The sequence below is a fragment of the Pseudochaenichthys georgianus genome, chromosome 4 (genome assembly GCF_902827115.2).
Source record: "Pseudochaenichthys georgianus chromosome 4, fPseGeo1.2, whole genome shotgun sequence".
Lineage (NCBI taxonomy): Eukaryota > Metazoa > Chordata > Actinopteri > Perciformes > Channichthyidae > Pseudochaenichthys > Pseudochaenichthys georgianus.
In genome coordinates this window covers 30,588,563-30,610,840 of record NC_047506.1, presented here as the reverse complement: position 1 = coordinate 30,610,840, position 22,278 = coordinate 30,588,563, and positions in this window count along the sequence as shown.

The window sequence follows — 22,278 nt, the reverse complement described above, 5'->3', positions numbered from 1 at the left end:
TATGCAATTGGGGTTGCCCCCTGCTGGATATTAGATTGAATGCAAGTGTTCTGTAAAATTGTAATGTATTATAAACCATGGCGCAGTGTTTTGGTGACTGATGATAATAGTTTTTATGTTTATACCATATAGTCTTACTCCTGGATTGCCAAATAAGGCCCCTGTTTAGAACCCCTTGCTGACACTTTTTAACATGCAGGAAAGTACAATCGTTTTCAATGTAAGTAGAATTAGTTAGGTATGCAACTAAAGTTAGAGTTACGTAGCCACTTTGTGGGGGTTTTGCATAGGAAAATATAAAAGTTTGGGTAAATTAAGTATGTTTTTTATTTACCTTGCTATGTATTTGAGAATGTTATGTAAAAAAACAAGTTAACATTCTCTATAGAATTTGTTGTGGGTCCTGTGTTTGTTTGACCTATCCATTCACCAGGTCCCTAAGGCTGCGGCCACACGAGGACGAAAACGGCTAAACGCATAGGATTAACGCAAACGCAATCGCAAACAAGCTTCCGTCCACACGCAATAGTTATCCGGATAGTGTCTGTCCACACGAGACCGCTCCGTTTAGCTCCAACCGCTGGAGAAGCTGCAGTACATATGCCGAGCCTGTACGTGGTGCTGTAACTTCCTCCACAAAAGCAGCGAAGAAGCATGGTTGCCCTTCTGTTTATTCTCCGCGGTGGGGGCCGAGGGAAGCGGGCAGAGTTTTTCGCCAGTCAACGTGTATTGAAGTTTAAATCTTCCGGACAAAATTATAAAAGTGCCGGTCAAAGGTCTTCTTTGTTATTTATTGAGCTTTCAAATAAATGAATAACGACTCTATATATTATAATAATAAAATACACGGAGCCTCTCTTTTTCCTCCCTCTCTTCGGACAGCGTCAGTGTCTGTCTCATGCAGCAGCTGATCCAGTAATGAGTGACCTGGCCGACAGTAAAAATAAACATATTTATAACTAGTTTAGGGAGTTTGAGAGGTAATTAAAATAGCTAAGGGTGATGATCTGACTTGAAGTGTGTGTTTTGCTGCAGCGGGAGGAGCTGCAGGTGAGCAGAGCTGCGTGTCTCCGTCCTGTCAGATTAGACTTCACTCGCGTTTAGGTCCATATCGAGAGAAAGATAAATAATCTGAATTCAGTGTGCAGTTTACTTTGACGTGGGGGTGAGCAGCAGAGGTGGGGAGAGGCGGGACTATTGCCTCATCATTATCAGAAAATGATCGTATAGGGCGTACACACGGAGCCGTTGGACCCCCCAGAGCGTTGCGTATGCCGTTCTATCCACCTTGGGACCCGTTATCGTTTCCTCAGTCGTTTAGTGCCGTATTCGGTCGTCCTCGTGTGGCCGAACGGTCTATATGACACTAAACAGTAAAGCAAACTACCGTTTTCGTCCTCGTGTGGCCGCAGCCTTAGTCAGTCTTTAATTAAAAGCCCCAAGCTTGTTTTTCACGCCTCAGGCTCGAAAATGACATTCCCAGAACAAATTACTATAACTTCACTTCTAAAAAGGGTAAATTAATCATCTTTTTTCTCAAAGCAATGATAAACCTGTGAGTTGGATGTAAAAAAGTCAGAATCAATATAGAATTTTTCAGATTGAACATAGTAAGAAAATGTGAATGATAGTGTCCGTCCAAAAGAAAACCATTACTTATAGTGAAAACCACCCTTGAATGATGGGATAGTAGACTAAAAGCTTTAGGAATCCAAACTATAACATATAATAAGTACCCTGTATTTGATTCAAAACAAGTGGCATTTGACCTTTTTAGAGAGGTTTGAAAAGAAAAAACACTTCTGGGGTCATTTGGGTGCATTTTCCATATCTATGGCCCCCCTTGGTCGATTTTGATGATTGACACCTCTTTTTAACCGTTAGAGCCAATAGAATCGAGGGGAAGTTCCTAAAATCCATCTAAACATTACCCATTGGTGAATGAGTGATGCGTAGCCAGAATGCCCAAAACCGGAAGCTGTCATACACTCTCGTAGCAGATAATATGACATTTCCGTTATTGACATAAATATGAAGATGGATTATCAGTAATCATTTCAAAGTGACAGACACATTGGATTAACCTATGGATTAACCTTCAGCAGCGTTTTCATCGTTTTAATGCCATTGAACACAACTTTTGATCAAAACAACAGCATAGGTAAACATTTCTCCCGTGTTTGCTCCGTAATGCTACGTGGTGTGATGTCTGTTTTTGTTTCCCCTGCCGCAAGTTCAGATCGCTCGGTGATGATACTTATATGTCTAGAATCTGTGGAATCTCAGTTTGCTAATTGATATATTGTTTGTTCAGATACGATAAGTAATAAGGGTATTTTACCTTGAGTTCTGTGCTAATTGTGTTAGCATTTTTTCGCTCAGGGCTAATTCAGAGCCTTTGTTATTACCCTTATGTTTCGTTTAGCTAAACATGGTTAATATTGTCTGAAAGCTGAGTTTCTTCCCGTTAAGTGAGTATGACATATTTATAGTTTATTAAATGTTAAGAAGCCTTCAGACTCTGTTTCTTGCAAGATGTTGCGTTTTGCACCCGCCCGCGGGGCCGTGGGGTTCAACTGGTTAAACGAAGTCACCTTTCCGTTTTTTTAAAGACTTACATCTTCAATAACAGTTAGTAGGTTTTGTGCTGTGATACACAGACACTGTAGTAGGGAAGTCAGAAAGTTTTAAAACAGACACAAAAATACATTGTTGGTTTTGATGTCCATTTCATGGGATTTGTTAGTAAGAACAAAAATAATACCACCATAGTTTTCCTTTAACTCACAGCTGAATTATCCCAAATCAGCATTTAAAACAGTGTGTCATAATTCCTTTTGTGTTGTTTTTGTACATTATTGTCATTCTGAGGGACAAATGCACACCTCATATGAGTTACCTATCCCATTGTTCCAGCAGACATTTCTTTTGCCAGGCAGGTGAATGTTATTAAAACCATGCTATGCTCATTTTGCTCAATCTCTCTCTCTCTTATTCCCTTCTCTCCATCTCTCCCTCTCCCTGTATGTCTCATAGGGTCATTTGCCTGTTCAGATGAGATTGTAAGCTATAATGGAGGAGGTGTGGAGTGCTGAGACAAGGAGAAATGGCCCGCCGTGAAGATAGAAGATTTGATGGTTAGTCGATAGCTCTTCTCCTTCGTCAGAGAGAGAAAGAGAGCATGGAGATGGGCATGCATGGACCTTGATATTATATAGGAAATGCATTATTTTTGAAAATGACCTGAAACGGTCTCAGAAAAATGATTTTAGCATGAACTAACCTTGAACATTCCCATACTTATGTAAATGATCGCCATCAGTGGTAATCAATGGATGGAATAGCCTTGAGGATCTTAAATGTTACTGAGAACGTTTTCGATTTAAACAGCATCCCAGTGCCGGGTTGGTTATAACGGCCTTGTAAGACAAGATGAGGGGTCACATTCCTTCCAACCCTGTTTTGCATAATGGTCATTTGAAAAGGGTGTTCAATTGAAGATGACTTCTTTATGTTATATTTGAGTACTCAGCCTGCTACTAATCTTTCTTGTAGTCGATCTGTTTGATCCTCAATAAGAGAGTAAAAATGTTCTTTGTTCCATGGCCAATGTCAAGATGTCATCCAACTCTTGTGGACTAAAAACCTGACATGGATTCCCTGTGAACCCTGTCGCTGACCTTTGACACAGATTTGTATTCATTGTAAACTCAATTCTAGGTATGCTGCAAACGGGATTTACAACAGTTCCCCCGAAATGAAACAATCCTGCAACCTTTGAACAATTATTTGGTTTTCAGCACCTGGCAACTATGGATGATGAGTAGATCCTTTATCTTGCAAAGTAACAACTCATGGAGATATTTAACATTGAAAAGCGTGAAACGTGCATGTTTTTAGATGCAAGGCACCGTTGGAACTTTTGTCACAGCCAACATGATGAAGACAAGCATGTTGTCAGAGAGTAGGACACAGTTTTACAAAGATACCAGATTTAAAAATATGCCTCAGAATCATTGTTGGAGGAATAAACACGTGAAAATCTCGGTGGTTGAAAATGTTATGAGAACTAGCATCTTTAGCCCTGCTACATTCAAACCAGTTTCCAAACTGGCCATACTGTGGCTGTACAAATTAGTGGATTCATTTAAAGAACTGCTGCTTGAGAGATAAAAAGATTCTTGCTAGCCATCAGTCCACATCTAACTTTACTGTCACGTTGTGAGCTTTACCTTGTGTCTGTCGTGATAAGCCTGCTGTCTGAGTGGAAGAAGGACATAGTGACATAAAACACCTAAGGGACCAGCTCGTCATCAACCCTGACAGGAAGCATGAATGACACCTGACACATGGCTGAACTCTGCTAACAGCTGCCTGAAAGCACTCTGATTGACCAGACCTGACACAAACACATGCAAGTGAACACATGCATACACACCCACACACATGAAGGCATGCTAACACAGCCAAGGGCGAAGGTTACGTGTGGCTCAATAACATAGTTGCACAGCTGCGTTGAGATCAAACTCATCCGCTATTTTCGTTGTTCTTTGTATGGTCGCTAGCTAGCTAGCTTCGACTATGGCGCATTCATTTTCTATCTTTCTTATTTACAAAATGTTAACAGTTTCTCCAACAACTGGAAATAGCTGTCACAACGCACAACGCCAGACCATTTGTGCTTCTGAATAAATTGGACATGTTGGAGGACATTTTGGAATCCATCTGTTAACGGTCTGCAATATAGCCCCATGGGGCAATGTCCAATATTTTGGATGTGATATCTTGATTATGGACATCTGGATTTTCTTCCTCAGTTCCTCGTCATTGTTTACAGTTCCATTAGCAACTTGAGGCGTGAACTAAACGTGAAGTTGAGAGACGTCTTAACTCATCTCTATAATAAGGTGACCAGATTTTCTAAATTAAAACCGGGGACATTTTGAGTTTTGCGGTCAATATATCATTAACATATCCAATTTTCTTCACTGTTAAAGAAAAAAGGGGGACAATTCTGGTTTAATGTAATTCGAACATTTGAACTGTTGGATACAAACAGAAGGACGATAGCTCATATATGAGACTTCAAAGGTCTTTTATTTTGAAACTCTACATCAGATTGTCCTGATTCTCTCTGAGTGACTAGATGGGGTGTCCTGCTATCACCCTGAAGTGAAATAAGTATTTGATAATTTGACAGTTTTTTATTTATTCTTGTATAAAAACAGAAGGACGATAGCCCATATATGAGATTTCAAAAGTATATATTTTTTAAATTCTTCATCAGATTGTCCTGATTTTCTCCGATTTACTAGATGGGGTCTCCTGCTATCACCCTGAAGTGAAATAAGTATTTGATTGACTTCGAATGACTATTTGATTATGGACAGTTTCCATTAAATAATAATCTAAATATAGATGGACAATAGATCTAATTTGAGATTTTAAACAGCATACATTTTAAATTGTGCTTCAGAAAGTAATGTTATTTTAGGAGTGTTGTGAGATGGTGTCAACATCAATTGAAATTAGTCACCCAGTGGAAAATGTCTTCAATGTCTTCAAAACTGTATCCTTACATTTTACATTCACTCAGTTATAATGTGGTAGTTATACGTAGTTTGTTTTAAATTATTATTGATCACATTATGAAGTACATATTTCTTAATTTAAGCTCCAACATGAATATGTTTGGTGTGTTTTTTAGGTATATTTGTTATTGACTGAGTAAACGCTTTTATTTTGAAGGCAGTTTTTACAGGCCTCTACCGTAAAGTTTACCCAGTGTTTCCTGACATGAAACATTTTATTTCACCTTGCTATGTGTTTTTAACGTATATTAAAAAACGGGGACATTTCCGGGGACAGTTTCAACCGGGGACAGGCCAATACAAACGGGGACTGTTCCCGGAAAACGGGGACGTCTGGTCACCCTACTCTATTAACACATATCTGTAATTGAATGCAGATAAATATATCGAAACGCTTGTAAAGGTAAATTGTCTCAGATGATAGCCAAGACATTAGATTGCATCTCAGACCATTTGTTCCCCAAATGTTGAACTTTATACAGGCTGCTTACCTGTATTAATCAAAGCTATCTTAATTGTGATTGGTCACAATAATTGGTCATTGCCTAAATACTCTGCATTCATATTCCTGTATCTGTTTAGAGATTATACTGGAGGTGATTCAAAGGTCTGAAAGCAGGCTAGCTTTACTTTTTTTTAACTGAAAATAATTATTAATCTTTACTATCTGAAGTTAATAAGGCCTATTGTTAGCACTGAGAAAAGTTTGTTAAATGAAATAAAGGAACTGAATTATTCTTCCACAGCTAATGCTAATACAGACTGCTCACACACATAAACAAAACTTCTCAGCCAGGATCTAATTCGACCCTCGACCAGTCCCTTCTCTAAAGGCCAGAGTGCCCACTGTGTTGTGCGTGCAGAGTTGTTAGTAAAGTCCTATGTGAGAATGTGTCTAAAATGCATGTGAATGTGTGCAGTGAGCTGAGTGAATATGCATCGCCGCACCCACTTTAATGCATGAAGCTGCTGCTCATTTATATTTATCTGCAGCACATACATGCATCCGGACAAACAGCTGTTATAGTGCGTGTAATCACACACTTACAGTTGTTCAAGTCTGTTCTGTTGTGTTTGTGTTTGCAAACAGTTTGAGTGAATGTACTTTGTCGATGTTCTGTATGGAGCAGCAGCTCCGTCATTTAAGTGTGTGCGGTTCAAGTGAAACCACAAGAGACAGAAGCAATAAGAAACCGCCAAAGCTTTCAGTGTCAAGCTAATGTGCAGAGGATGCACACACACACACACACACACACACACACACACACACACACACACACACACACACACACACACACACACACACACACACACACACACACACACACACACACACACACACACTCAGGTCCTGTCATTGAGGATATTGACGTGGTGATCAAGTGGTATCAAGGATCATCTTAACCTTCGCCCTGCTGCTCCTCAGACTCCACAAACATACAGGAAGCTCCATTACAGTGAGAACTACGGAGGATCAAATCTGCCTTAATAGAGACTATGAAAATGATTAAACATGAATACAGTACTAAAATATATTGTGTCAATAATATATAAATATACAGACGAGTTATAAATAAGTTGCACATTGATCCTGTTCTTTATAATCACCAACATAAGTATTACTGTTTCCATGAAGGCTGTATATGAAAAAACCTATATATATATATATAACCATGGGAAAATAACTGTTGAGATGACAGAAAAAGGATCTACATTATGGAAGTCTGCTTGTTTTATAACTTCCCAGCTTCTCTGTGCAGTACAGGATTATCATTGTTTGTTAAAAAAATGTATTTGTAAGAAACTAAGAAAGAAAAATTGCATTAATAATAAAATCATGCCTCTTTTTAAATGTAAGTAATTATTAATGTTTTGATATTAGATTGGGTTAAATGCTAGAATTTAAAAGCCAAATACTATGCAAAGACATTCTGTCACTGAAGACCACAACAAAAAGTATCAAAGTCATTTTGTTCTGTTGAAATTATTTGTTTGGAAACTCAGGGCCGCCATACACATCTTACATGTCATTGATACTGTATGCAGAAAGAATACAAAACCTGCATGAGTTGGTCCTGTTTATTACTCCACTCTCGCTCCAAATACCCCTACACCATGTCAACCCTTCCAACCCCCTCATCCTCCCCCACCATATCTCCCCCTCCCCATCTCTTTCTCTCTGTCTCACTCCGCCTCTGACACCCTGATCAATTCCCCATCAAATCCTAATGCTGCGGTTTAACTCAAGTGTGGCATCTTAATTAGAACGATAACTGCACACTGTCAGGGTCATCGACTGCGCCGGCCACCAACCAATGCTTCTCATCGACAGACTGCCAGCGCTCAGAGGGGCCCTGAAAGCAGGGGACAGATAGACAGGGGGGGAGGGATGGACTGGGACAGAGAGAAGGGAACAGACAGCTAGAGAGTCAGGGGTGAGTAAAACAAGGTGGTTCATATGTTTAACTGAGTGAGGTTTACCTTAAGGGGGAGTGGACAGACTGAAGGGTGACTCAAAGAGAAGAGAGAGTCTGGAGGGAATACAAAAGACCTGAAGACATTGTTCTGTCAACCTCGTGTCCTCAGCAGCTACGACTGTCCCTGTCAACTTCTGCTTTGCTACTGAATGATGCTGTGAAGAGACTCATGTAACATCTTAATGTTTGTGGTTTTTTTAGATGCTGGGTGGTGGAGTCCAACAATGTGACAGTAGAGTTTGTAACGGCCAGCAAGGGATTAGTGTTTGATACGATTTAGCACAAAAAGAGGAACAATTAAGAAAGCAATGCAAAGGAAGGAATTAAGGAAGAAAGAAATGAAAGGACAGAGTATCATGAGGGGGGGGAAGAAACAAGTAAGGAGACTAAACAAGGAAGGAGAGGAAATGAGGGAAGGAAGCAAAATAATGCTGGACATGCAGGAAAGGCAACAAGGAAGTGAACAAATTAAATGAAACATTAAAGGGAAAACAAGTCAAGCAAATGGGAAGGAAGACGAGTGAGGTCAACGGGAAAGGAGTGGAAAGAAAGAAAGAAGGAGTGAGAAGAGGAAAGGACAGGATTTAGGGAATGGTCTAAATGTAAGGAAAGGAAAGGTGGAAGGGAGGAAAGCAAAGAAGAACAGGAGTCAAAAGCGGTAGAAATGACCAAGAACTAAATGGAAATTAGAAAGTGAAGAAGGGATTACAACCTGTGTTTTTATATTACACCGTAAAGCCACTTCATATCTTTGCTCTAATAACTCATATATAAAGCTTTGCAATATTAGTTAAAAAAATAATTGAAATCACAAGTCGTCTGCATGCAGTCACAGGTCGTTCCCACACACACACACACACACACACACACACACACACACACACACACACACACACACACACACACACACACACACACACACACACAATTCCCTCTTGTTCATCCTGTCAAGTGGCGATTTGTCCTCCCTTGTTCTGTTTTTTTTTCCAGAGATGACAGGGGGAAAAAACACGTGCGAGAAAGAGAGAAAAGATGGATATACATGAGGAGAGAGTTTCCCTTTTTATGTGACAAATAAAGAAATCAATAAATCATTGCGGGCCTTTGACAGGTTGTGGTGAGGAGGGGCCGTTCGTTCCTCATGGACTATTTATGAAGCTGTCGCCGCCGTCTCTCTCTCTGTGTGTGTGTGTGTGTGTGTGTGTGTGTGTGTGTGTGTGTGTGCGTGCGTGCGTGCGTGCGTGCGTGCGTGCGTGCGTGCGTGCGTGCGTGTGTGTGTGTGTGTGTGTGTGTGTGTGTGTGTGTGTGTGTGTGTGTGGTGTGTGTGTGTGTGGTGTGTGTGTGTGTGTGTGTGTGTGTGTGTGTGTGTGTGTGTGTGTGGGTGCGTGCGTGCGTTCGTGTGGGTGTGTAAATGTGTGGCGGCTGGTTGGTGAGCAAGAGTGCTGTCTGAAATATTTAAATGTTTGCGTGCCTTTCACACCGGACCTGTGGCCCCGCAGAGGGGCTGGTGGTTACATGGGGGGAGGAGGAGGAGGGGGTCATAGATTCAGTATGTTTGGTATTGATGCTTGAGACAGAGATGTATTGTACATCAACACCAGCACTCATCCTAAAACATATACAAATACATGTGGTTGCTTGAACCTAAATCATGATTGTCCCTTCCTTTTTTTCCTTGTGTGGTATCAAATGAATTATCAAATTGTTTTGTAAGTCTACTTTCAGCATATTTTAACTCCTTAGAAAGACGGCACGTTAACGTTGTATTCTTTAGATATACGTATTTCCATAAGAAGGCAGCTGAGTTTGAAAGCAAAATGTGTAAGCCAATGCCTTGTAAGTGAAATAACAGCGTGGCAAAAATACATGGTGTAGCAGGGACAACATGCAGAGCTAAAGGTTTGCTATTGGTCAACGGTGTAAATTCCTAAGTCAAAATGCGTTGAACATGACACTTTGAAATTGAACTTGTTCTTAATTCTCATATGAACATGAATAAATTCCATGAAAAGACCAAATCATATCAATAAACAAATCATACTGGTTTGGTTCTTTAAAAAAGGCAAATACTCCCTAAAGTATCAAATGTGGAACAATCCGCCGGTGAAAATAGTCCCCTAAAATGCAATATTTCCTGTTCCGAGTTATATTCTTTAAAAACACCAGGAGTTTAAAAAATGTGTCAGTCATTATGTATGATTCAAGTTTTCAGAAGGCTTGGACAGGAATGTCAAAAAGTACTGAGAGAAGGAAACAAATTGCACATTTTAGTGTTTTCATAGGATTTGTTGACCATAAGAACAATTATTCAGCTTTACCCTTTAAAATACAGTTCCTTGTGTTCGAGCAATGCCTGTCTGTGTTAAGACAGACACCGTGAGCTGAAGCTCCCTCTGTGAGAGCTCTGCTCTGGTCTCTTAGCAGGCCTTGAATGGGCATTATTTGATTAATGAATTAGACTTTAGATCCAGAGGCGGTCTCTGCGGAAGAGTTCAGTCTCTCTAACCTGATGTAATCCAGCTATTACAGGCAGATTATCCTCATTATTACATTAGTACAGGCTCACTAGGCCCTGAGCCCAAATTACCCAGAGGAGTTGGTTTAAAATGTGTCAGTTTTTACTTTGGAAATAATCCCTAAATAGGAGTCATTATCCTGTAAAGCCTGAACTGGATGTGGTAACTGTCAGGTGCCACCCTTTTTTTGAAATGTAGTCTAGAGATGAGAGGTTGGAAAATGTCAGCTAGCAACTTGAGGACAGATTTGGGAGTTGCTGCTTTTCCCTTTTTCATATCATTATCATTTGAACATGTTTCGGACTGTTGGTTGGACTAATTTAACAATTCCAAGATGTCACATTAGCCTGGGATGTTCACAACTGAAGTTCTCAGTGCATGTTACGAACTTGGATACACACAGATAAGGACTCAAATGCACGACCCGGGAGCCAGAGGTAAAGTATAATTGATATACTTTATTTGCACAAAAGACCGGAAATTGCTCACAATCGCTCATTATTATCCCCGGCCATCCCACGCAGACTTGCAAAGCTGGTCTCATATGGACTCACAGGATACGCTGCTGTTGCTGTACATTTTGCTACCGTTTGATACACTCTGCGGCCCAATATACATCTCTGTCAACATACTTCTTTTGGTTAACGCCCTTAACTTCCAATGAAGGGGGATGTTAAATAGCCCACAATGATGTTTTAGATAACAAGGTCCTTCCAACTTCTGTCACATTTTGTGTTTGTTCCTTTTCCAGTTTTAGCATGACAATGTTCCCGTTCCAAGTGTTTTCCTCTTTTGTGAACGCAGCGGCCACCCCAACGCTCTCGAGCGCCTGAATGGGAGCAAATCCCCTGCAACCAGGCGGGGGTAAAGTCAGGTGTAGCGTCTGAAACTAGAAGAGTGGAGGAATTTAGATTTTCAGGTATACATAAAGGTGCAATTAGTGCCATATTTCTTCCCTTCTGATGAAGGAACTTCACAGCCATGCAAACTTCTGTAACAAATACCATCTTTCATACTTTTGTGTTGCCTATTGTACTCCTCACAAGTGTGTGTGTGTAGCTCTGAATCCCAATATGGTGTGGTGTAACAGTAAGTGTGTGTGTGTGTGTGTGTGTGTGTGTGTGTGTGTGTGTGTGTGTGTGTGTGTGTGTGTGTGTGTGTGTGTGTGTGGTGTGTGTGTGTGTGTGTGTGTTTTGTGTGTGTGTGTGTGTGTGTGTGTGTGGGTGTGTGTGTGTGGTGTGTGTGTGGGTGTGTGTGTGTGTTGTGTGTTGTGTGTGTGTGTGTGTGTGTGTGTGTGTGTGTGGTGTGTGGGTGTGTGTGTGGTGGTGTGTGTGTGTGTGTGTGAGAGAGAGGAGAGAGTGCAAACAGTAGACGAAGCAGTGTGTGAGCTTGCGGCGATGCTGAGATTTAAACTCATTCCTGTCTGGCTCCATCAGATAACGAGCTGAATCAGCACACACTGTGGGATATGCACAGGGGCCACACACACACACACACACACAACACACACACACACACACACACACACACACACACACACACACACACACACACACACACATTCCTAAAGATACAGAAAGAGAGACAAAGACTTGCACCAGGCGTTATAATGAGCAGAGTCCTGTTTAGAGAAGCAACCGTCCACTTCATCCCTTCATTGTTTTGTTTTTCTACACTTAACTCTCCCTTCTTTGTCTCTCTTTCATCCTCTTCCTCAGAAGTGGTTCCCATCATGGTAATGGGGACCCCCAGATGAGGTCACAGGATTCATCTGATTGGTTACGACCAAAACGAAGTTATGTTCACATTCCAAAGTTTCTCTTCAAAGACAGTCTGTGTCCTTGAAGCCTAGAATACACTTTTTTTTCTCAATTCTATGATCTTTTACAAAAAATAACCAATAGTTGTGTTCCATTTTTGTTGTTGTTTAATTTTAAATCCTTTTTTTAAAATTGGGTCGCATTATTTTCTCCTGCGACCAAAGTTGTCTCTCGCCTTTGCAGAGTATCTGGAGAACATTGAGTTATTAACCACTACAGATATTTACGACTACAGATTTCATTTGAATACCCTCTAGTGAATTGCAAAAATAAATGTTATTACGTATTTTATAAACTTCTTGTCAATGTTGGTTCTAAGATTGAGATAGAAAATGTACTCTTGACCATGGGGCATTGTGTTGTGGTGAGGTTTTGCATTCACTCATTCCTTAATAAAGGTGCTATTTCTTTCTTTGTGAAATATTGGACCATTTTCTCACCTTCATGATCTAAAAACTGTTCAAATAAGTGATCATAAGCCATAAAGTTATGAGCCCATGCTCTAATGTTTCCCATCCTCCATATAAACTCTCCTCTTCCAACCCCGCTCCTCATCTTCTCGGCTTCCTCCCTGGTTTTCCTCCTGCCTCCCCCGTCTTGTTTTGTGCCTCTCTGTTAGCACTGCTGCTGGATCGCTTTCAGAGCCCCGCTGCCAGTGCTAACCACACTGTGACCTCGCTGACCCCTCTTATATCCGCTGCCTTATCTCCTCCAACCCACCACAGCCCCCTGCACCTCAGCCTCACCACATACTCTGCTGCTACCGCCTCACTGAGGAGGGAGGAGGAGGAGGAGGAGGAGGAGGAGGAGGAGGAGGAGGAGGAGGAGGAGGAGGGCAGTGACGCGCTGAGCTTCAGGCCTGTCCCTGCTCATTTCAGGTTAGCCCGTCCTGCATTAGCACCAGCCAAAGTGACAGCTGTCAGCGCCACTGAGCGTGCTCCAGATGCTCCCCCTCCATCCGTCCTTGGAGCGTGGCCAGGAAGGAGGAGAGGAGAGAAGAGAGGAGAGGAGGAGAGGAGAGAGGAGAGAGAGAGGAGAAATGTAGGAAATAATATAATAACAGGAGCAGAGAAAATGAAGAAGAAGAGAGTATAAAAAACAAAGAGAATGAAGAAAATATGTGAAAAAGAAGGCAATGGCAGAGAAAAGACAAAGCAAAAGGGAAAAGAAAGTTAGATGAGGAAAAAATAAAATATAATAAATAAATGGTGAGAAAAGAAAAGAAAAGAGAGAGCAAAGTAAGAAGCATGAGAGGGAAAGGAAGAACAACTTAAAAAGTAGGGAAAAGACAAGGAGAAAACAATTGTGTATTTAAAGGAGAGGAGAGACAAGAAGAAGGGAGAGGAAAGAAAGTAAGGAGAGGAGATAGGGAGATCAGAAAAAAGAATACAAAAAGATTAAAGAGGGAGAGAAGAAAAGTGGGGTGAGAGGAGGGAGGAGGGGTAAGATGCAAGAAAGAGGGAGAAAGGAAAATACTTAAGAGTGGAGGAAAAAAGGATACTAATATGAAAGAAGAGGGGAAAAGAAAAGAGCATGACAAAGAGGTTAGGGAGTAGCCTACAGGAAACAAGAAAAGGAAGTGGCAAATAGAAAGAAAATTAGACTAAGTGCTGGCACAAAAAGGAAATAAAAAGTGATAAAGTGACAGTGAGCCTAGCCCTAGGCTATATAATTTATGTTTATAAAAAGTCGGTGAGTTGGACGTAGCTAATACTTTGTTAATAACCAAAAATATGTGTGTTTTGTTTTCCAGGACAGTTGTGACCTCCGTAGGGAGAGTTTGTTGTTGTTCATGCTCAGCTTTGGACCAGCTGTGGCATGGGAGCCCCGCCGGGTTTGTGTGCGAGCAGCGCCGCCTGCTGGCCGGAGGACGAGCCGCAGCCCGGCGGGAGCAGCGGCATCACTCTGCGGCAGTGCTGGCTCTCTGCTCATCTGAACATCACAACGCTGCTTTCCACACAGCGCGGAAGAACACGCGGAGGAAAACAAATGTTTAGGTGAGACAAACAACGGTTTTCTTTACTGTAAGTGTGATTTCAAAATCTTTGGACGGGTTTTTTCTATCTTTGCGAGATAAACAAAATATGACGAGAGTTCGAAAAATGACCGAAACATAATTTAAACTTGTTTGGTTGTTTAGCGAATAGGCTACGTGAATACGTGCTATTTATGAATTTGTGGTAAAGAGATTTCATGCACGAAATACTGTATTTCCTTGTAAAATAGTGTTTTTATGTCTTATCCTGACCTGATTTATAGCAGGCCCTAGCCTAATTTAGTAGCCTATTCACTACGCCTACACAAAATCAGTCATATGAACATGTTGTTCAGTTGTTGTTGTTGTTGTTGTTGTTGTTGTTGTTGTTGTTGTTGTTGTTGTTATTATTATTGTTTTAAAACGTTTAATAATAACTAATTATTTACTCCATGTATCATTTGTAATGCTGATTTCATTCAAAGTTGAATTATGGTCCATCAGTATTTTCTTTTTGTTTATATGTTAGGTTAAAAAATAGTTACTGGTTTGTGATTATCCCATTTAATCTTCAAACTTTAAAATGATATCAAACAAACCTGAACTTAATTTACAACAGCATAATTTATATATTTTAGAATTCCTTAGGGGGGGCTGATGTAAGCTTGAAGTGTATTCTCCGTTGAAAGCAAAGTAGGTGGATAGTGTCACATCCAGCTTATGGGTACATAGGTGTCAGACAATAAAGGTAGAAGAGTTTTGACCTAAAAAGTACATTCAAGGCAAAATGATGCACTCTTATCGAAAAAATGAAATCGAGTCTTGTGGTATTCAATGTGCAGACAACACATTTTTTGTATCATTTTTATTTTGCTTCCTCCATTATCTTCACACATTGTGTTGGTTCTCTTTGTGCTGCTGGTTCACTGTTTCAATCAGCTTTTAATTTCAATGCAACATTGAATATCTCTGATCCAGAAGGAGCAGACAGAGGAAAATTATCCGTGCCAATAGAAATCAAGTGCCACCGTCTCACATCCAAGACATTCATATATCCTGTGTTCATCATTTTCTTTGAGAATTTTAAATATGATTTAAAGATGGAAATATTGTGTATTTGCAAGACTAATCCAGGTCAGAGGTCAAGTTAATCAACATGACGGGGACCTGAAACCTAAGGATAAAGCTGCAAAACATTCAGATTTCACTCAGCATTCTACAGCTCTCATTGTAGAAAGTGAGTGATGCTGGCCACAGGATGCCTTAAAAACTCATGTGCATGAATAAATAACACAACACATGTACACACAAACACATACAGAGAGATCGGCTGAGCAGCAGTGCTGGTGTCTTGATTCCCAGACAGACACACTCATGCCCTTTTAATGGGATCCCTCTCTAAAACCATGGGATTCCTCTGCCAAGCTCGACCCTCTTTCACTGTGTACTGTATGTGAGTGAGTGCTAAGCAGTGTGTGTGTGGCAGGGTGTTTGTGTATGTGTGTGCAGGAGGTGGGGATAAGGGTCATCCACCGGCCCGGGGGTGCGATTTCAGCTTGCCGGAGGGAGAGTAAGTGAGTGGTCCCAAGACCCTGAAAAACCCCAAGGCCTGATATGAACCTCATCACACAAGTTCCACACTGACCAACGCCAACACGGCCGACATGAGATATCACTGAGCTCCTTTCTTGAAACAGAATACTTTTTTTAATATATGGAAGAAAAAGCATTGCATTTTTGAAGGGTGTCACATTTATTCACGCCTCTTGTTTTCCCCTCAAATATTACCTCATTGTTCCTTCAATTAGGGACATTTGTTTTCACTGTACATGTTACAACAACCACCACATTTCATCAGTATGTACTCTGTGTCTTCTCGTTCCAACCCCTTGATTGGCTGCCGTGTTTTATGAGCTTTTAGGTTTTACCAAGCATTCTGCAGCTCAACTCGCTATTGTCCAAAAATATTAAATATATTCAGGCTGAAATATTAGGAAATTGCGTAAAGTGATACACAAAAGCATCAAGAATTTCCATTTTGATGAATGCATCCTATGTAAGAAAACGATTTAAGACAATTTTAGACTGCACTTATCATAACAACTGTCATTTTGGGTGTGATGTGTAGGTACATAAGATAGAATGCACTATGTGTACTTCCAGAGAGACAAAATAAAAAAATTGCACAACAACATCTAGGGTTCACAGAATGTTGACAGAGGTCAAGGTGCATATCGCAATATTTGGAGGTTTATATCCAAAATATAACAAAAATATATCCACATATAAATATATTATTCCTGGGCTGCAGATTACAGGTCTTAATGATAGTTATTCTGTCAAATTATTATCATTTTTACTTTAGGTTTCTTTAAATGCAGAAAGGAATCTTCTTATTTTTACATACATTAAATAATTACCCCAACTTTCACCCAAATAAAATATTATTACATTTTTTATTCCTCAAATAATCTGTCTATTTTTATATAATGTAAACACTAATGACAATGACAGGGCTGTAGACAGGATTTTAGAAATACTGAGGTGATGAGTCAATTTTACTCCAACATTATACACAAATCTCGAATACATATTTGACAAGTCACCACCTGACCAAACTGTTAGAGTTATTAAAAGAAACATAATAATTACAGATTTAACTTATTAATTGAACTGTGATTGTTTTCAAGTATTCTTGCCACTACCAGTGATTAACCTGTTAAGCCCCATTTCCCCGCGGGTGGGGGGGAAATCGTGTCATACCCACGTAACAGGAAGAAACTCAGCTATTAGACAATATTAACAATTTTTAGCAAAACAACACATAAGGCTAATAGCAAAGGCTCTGAATTAGCCCTGAGCGAAAAAATGCTAACACACTTAGCACATAACTCACGTTAAAATACCCTTATTACTTATCGTATCTGCACAAACAAGATATCGATTAGCAAGCTGAGATTGCACAGATTCGACAGGTATTAGTATCATTACTGACCGATCTGAACTCGCAACATGAGAAGCTAACAAAGACATCACACCGTAGCATTAGGTAGCCAACACGGCAATATGTCTTACCTTTGTTGTTTTCTGATCAAAAGTTGTCTTCGATGGCATTTAAAACGGTAAAAAAACCAATGCTGAAGGTTAATCCATAGGTTAATCCAATGTGTCTGTGTTACTTTGAAATGATTTCTGATAATCCATCAGCAATAAACCTAGTTTTAAGTTTTCAGATTTCAGAGCGTAAGATAGGTTTCGGTTTGGGGAAACTGCGTGTGCATAGCTCTCATTTCTCAATGGTAACGTGTGTGTCTATGTGAATGTAAATTCCCCTTTGATTCTATTGGCTCTAACGGTTCAAAAGAGATGTCAATCATCAAAATCGACCAATGGGTTCCAGAGAAACGGCAAATACACCCGTTTCCACCCAAATTATCCCAGAGGTGGGGTTTTATTTTCTAAACCTCTCTAAAAAGGTCAAATGTCACTTGTTTTGCATCAATCTTGATACAGGGTACTTATTATATGTTATAGTTTGGATTCCTAAAGCTTTTAGTATACTATCCATCATTCAAGGGTGTTTTCACTATAAGTAATGTTTATTTTGGACGAACACTATAATTTACATTTTTTTACTATGTTCAATCTGAATTTACTTTAAAAATAAAAAAATCTATATTGATTCTGACTTTTCATCCATCCATCTCACAGGTTTATCATTGCTTTGAGAAAAAAGGTTATTAATTTACCCCTTTTTAGAAGGGAAGTTATTGTCATTTGTTCTGGGAATGTCATTTTCGAGCCTGAGACCTGAAACACAGGCTTGGGGCTTTAAGCCTGATATTACATTTAATTTAAATTAATTCAGTTTTCAGAAAAAAAACATTGGATATTTGATCTAAAATATCATCCTCTCTGAAATCACTCAATGTTCTCTTCTTGTCATTGAATTCCCCCAAAATCCTCTAATATTGTCTGGGACCTTGGAAAATACACATCACAGGGTCCCAGAGCCCAATAATGTTTAAAATATTCATTTAGCAGAGAAATAAAATGGAGAAATGCAGCACGTTCTCACATTTGAGAAGCTGGACCTGATCATAACAACTTTTACAACTTTAAATCACTCATTACAATTGTTGCTAATATTGTTTTTCATCATTTAAACTCCTATTTCAGCTACACCTGGCAGCACTGAATATGCCATAACGTACCAGAATAAAAAGAAAAGGTTGAAAATGTTAATCTCTGCTTTGTATCTGTTTTATTATTGTCCAGATTTGTACCCAATATGTCAGCTTTGAACAACTCCTATTGTTCTCAAGGTGAAGAGATCACCCTGTGTGGGTGTGTCTGTAATCTGTGAAATACTTTGGGAGAAGCCGATTAAATAAGAAATGAAATGATAAAGCAGCTGTTCCATATTTATTACATAGAAGGCACTTAAAGGCTGAAATCTGTGCGTGTGTGTCGGCCGCTGCGTTACATGTCTGAGCACGCAGAGCAGCGTACCAAATGTTTGTGGTTTTTGCTTTTGCTTTATTTATTTATTCATTTATTTATTTGTTCTCTGGTGAGCGGGATACCTCTGAATTATGGAACAGTCCCCTTTCTCTCTTAAGTAAAAAATAACATCTGTCCGGCAAATGGAGAGCTTAGTGTTTCTCTATAATTAATGGTAAAAGCCTCCAGAGCCGGGCATAAAATATACATCCTCCATGCAGGACCCCCATAACAAAGAGAGCGAGAGAATACAGAGAGGAGGAGGAGGTGGAAGAGGAGGAGGGCAGCAGGTCAGTGAGAGGAGAGGAAGAAAGAACAGAAACAGAGAGAAGAGAAATAAATCAGTCAGTGTCAGAAGTGTTGTTTACAGTCACAGCACAGGACAGTCTTTTGAACAAATGACACAAAATAACGACATTATGTATTGCAATTATTATTTATTGATTATGTGTGGATTCTCCTTTTTTTAATGCAAGTTTTACAATAAAAAGTTGAAGTCCTCCGCATCTGACTAACTTAAATAAAGACATTTCACCAGGTTCATCTGATTAGTGGGTAAATCCTGGTATCTATATATGTAGACCAGACCTGTATTACCAACATGAAAGTGATCCTGAGATTTTCAGTCATTATCCCGTATGAGAAGTTAATTATACTAAAACGTATTGTGAGAATAATCCATGATGTGTAGAGAGGCTGACATGTGTGCACACATGAACAGAATGATGTGCCGGGACACCGCTGCACAGTGAACATCTCGTCGCTTATTGATCAGTAATGAAAAATGATTGGCTGTGGAAAGTAAACACAGAAGCACTCAGAGGGTCATCAGGGAAACACACGCCATTACATTTACAGTATGGTGTCTGTTAGTGTGCACACACACACACACACACAGATTAAGATTTATGACATGCACCGCTCCTACATTGGGGGGAGACAGATTTGATTGTGTGTTTAGCCCCCTTTGTACTGTTATGTGTCTTTTTGTGTCGTAAATGAACCCCTCTACGGTATCTTGTCACTTTTGCAGGGCTGAAGTTTACGGTCTTAATTTTGATGAATCTGCTGATTATTTTCTTGATATCAATTAATTGTTTGGGTGTTTAAACAGTCAGAAAAATAAAAAGGTTCATCCCAGTTTAGATTCCGAAGTCCAATGTAAACGTATTGTTTTGTCCACAAAGAAAAAAGTGTTAGATACTTTATTTAACCCACAATTGAGTTTATTTTATTCCGGTAGCAGTGTCACGCATTACAAAAGTTAAACATTTTTTAAATATACAATAAGATACAAATATAATAAGAATACAAATTAACATTAGTATATACTATAGTAAGAATACAAATAAAATGAAAAAATAGCAGCAAGTAAATACAAATAACAATAGAAAGACATATATCCCTAGACTAGAGTATCTAAATAATACACAATATATTGAATACATTTAGTATACTCTACAATATACAGTCTCACTAGGCTACAGAATATATATATATATAGAAAGATACTACAGACAAAGTTTACTTAATATGACATAAAACTAAGAGAAGTGTGAAATCTCAAATTCTTGGATGAAAAATAAAGGATTAATTAATTATGAAAATAGTAAGTGATTTGTATCTGTCGATGAACTAATCGATGGGAATCAGCTTTTATGCAAGTAGAGATAGTCCGTTTTTTCTCAAAAAAGAGACATAGTGACCTCCAGTGGTCTCCCCATGGACAACATCCAGACATCTTTGGCCAGTTGTTCATCATTCACTCATTAAAGAAAACTCTGAAAACCGACCTAAGTGTCCCTCAAAGTAATTCAATATAGCAGAGAAAGGCTCAATGTGTGTGGACAGGCATGACTTTGTTCTTGGTCTGTTTTACTTGATTTGGGCAACTATGACAAAGAGTGTGAGATACACGTTTATGCTAAACTATTTGTTTCATTTAATACAATAATAATTTACAGATTGTAAATAGGTTGAGCTTACTTACAAAGCAACACAAAAAGCAAAGTTTAAAAGTTATTCTTTATTTTCTACATGCTTTATCATTTCACGTTTTTTTTACTTTTGATTCAAAATCATGTTGGTAGTTATACCAACATGATTGTAAGCTGTTTCAGATGAAGACTCTAAGAGCTAGATAACCGTAATGTTATGGTCTAATGTGAGATGGACCGGTGCGGCAGTTTCCACGTTTCATCCCCGACACAAGCTGTGCAAATGCTCTCTATGTTTGGCAGCACATACTGCCAAACATGTCTCACTGATGAACACCTTCTCTCAATCCTGAGGGTTTCCTCCGCTCAGAGCCTGACCCCAAACATTGATGAACTTGCACCCAAGATGAGATGCCAAGTATCTGGCTTAAACGAGTGTGCACATTTAGTTTAAATGTATGTTTCCTTTTTGCACTTTTTTGGTTTGGTTTTTTGGTTGAGGGACATTTTTCTGAAGCTGTTGTTGGCCTGTGGAAAAATGTAATCATAAGAAATGATTCTGGAAAAGCTGCAGATAGAGACATAAGAAATCAATGCAACTGATTTTTCATTTATTTAATGTTTTAATGCAATCATTTAAGCTTTGTTAGTTCCAGGTTTCATTTCAATACGTTTCCCAATAAACATTGAACCAGTCCGGCCCTCGACTAGTACCGATTTTTCATTTTGGCCCACTGTGTATTTGAGTTTGACACCCCTGACTAACATGCTGCTTTTAGTTTGCAGAATGAATTTCTCAAATAAAACACAGATTCACATAAAGTAAAAACCTGCTTTAAGGAAAGAAGCCTAATTCATTATTTATTTTTTTAATTACTGGTAAAATAGCTATAGGTGCATATTGTTATACTTCCCAGAACACTCCTCCTGTAAGGGTCCAACAGTTAACCCTCCTGTTATCCTTGGAGTCAATTTGACCCCATTCAATGTTTAATGTATCTAAAGAAATGGTTCACATTATTTATTTTGCTTAGTATTTCATGACTTTTCCTAATTTAGTGAGGACTAATGGGTCGACATAGAATGAACGTGAAGATCTTTTTTAAATGTCCTGTACACACTTTGTACGCAATTTGACCCCAGGCTGTTATAGTAGTATAAAACATGTAAAAATGTCAATATATTACACATATTTGTGTAGGATGATATTGAGGTGACTATTACATGCAAATGTATCATTGTAAAACAAAAGGACCCTATGCTTTAGTTATTGGTCCTTTAACAACATCTTACTTTAACATGTTATGTCAGTCAGTGAGATTTTATGGTGATTTATATGTTTTTCTATAGTCACATAATAGGAATTCTGGATGTATAGAGGGGTCTGTGGGGGGGGGAAGGTTGGGTGATGTTTTATTTAAATGGCTATTTAGGTAGTCAACTAAGATGCCTAAAGCAC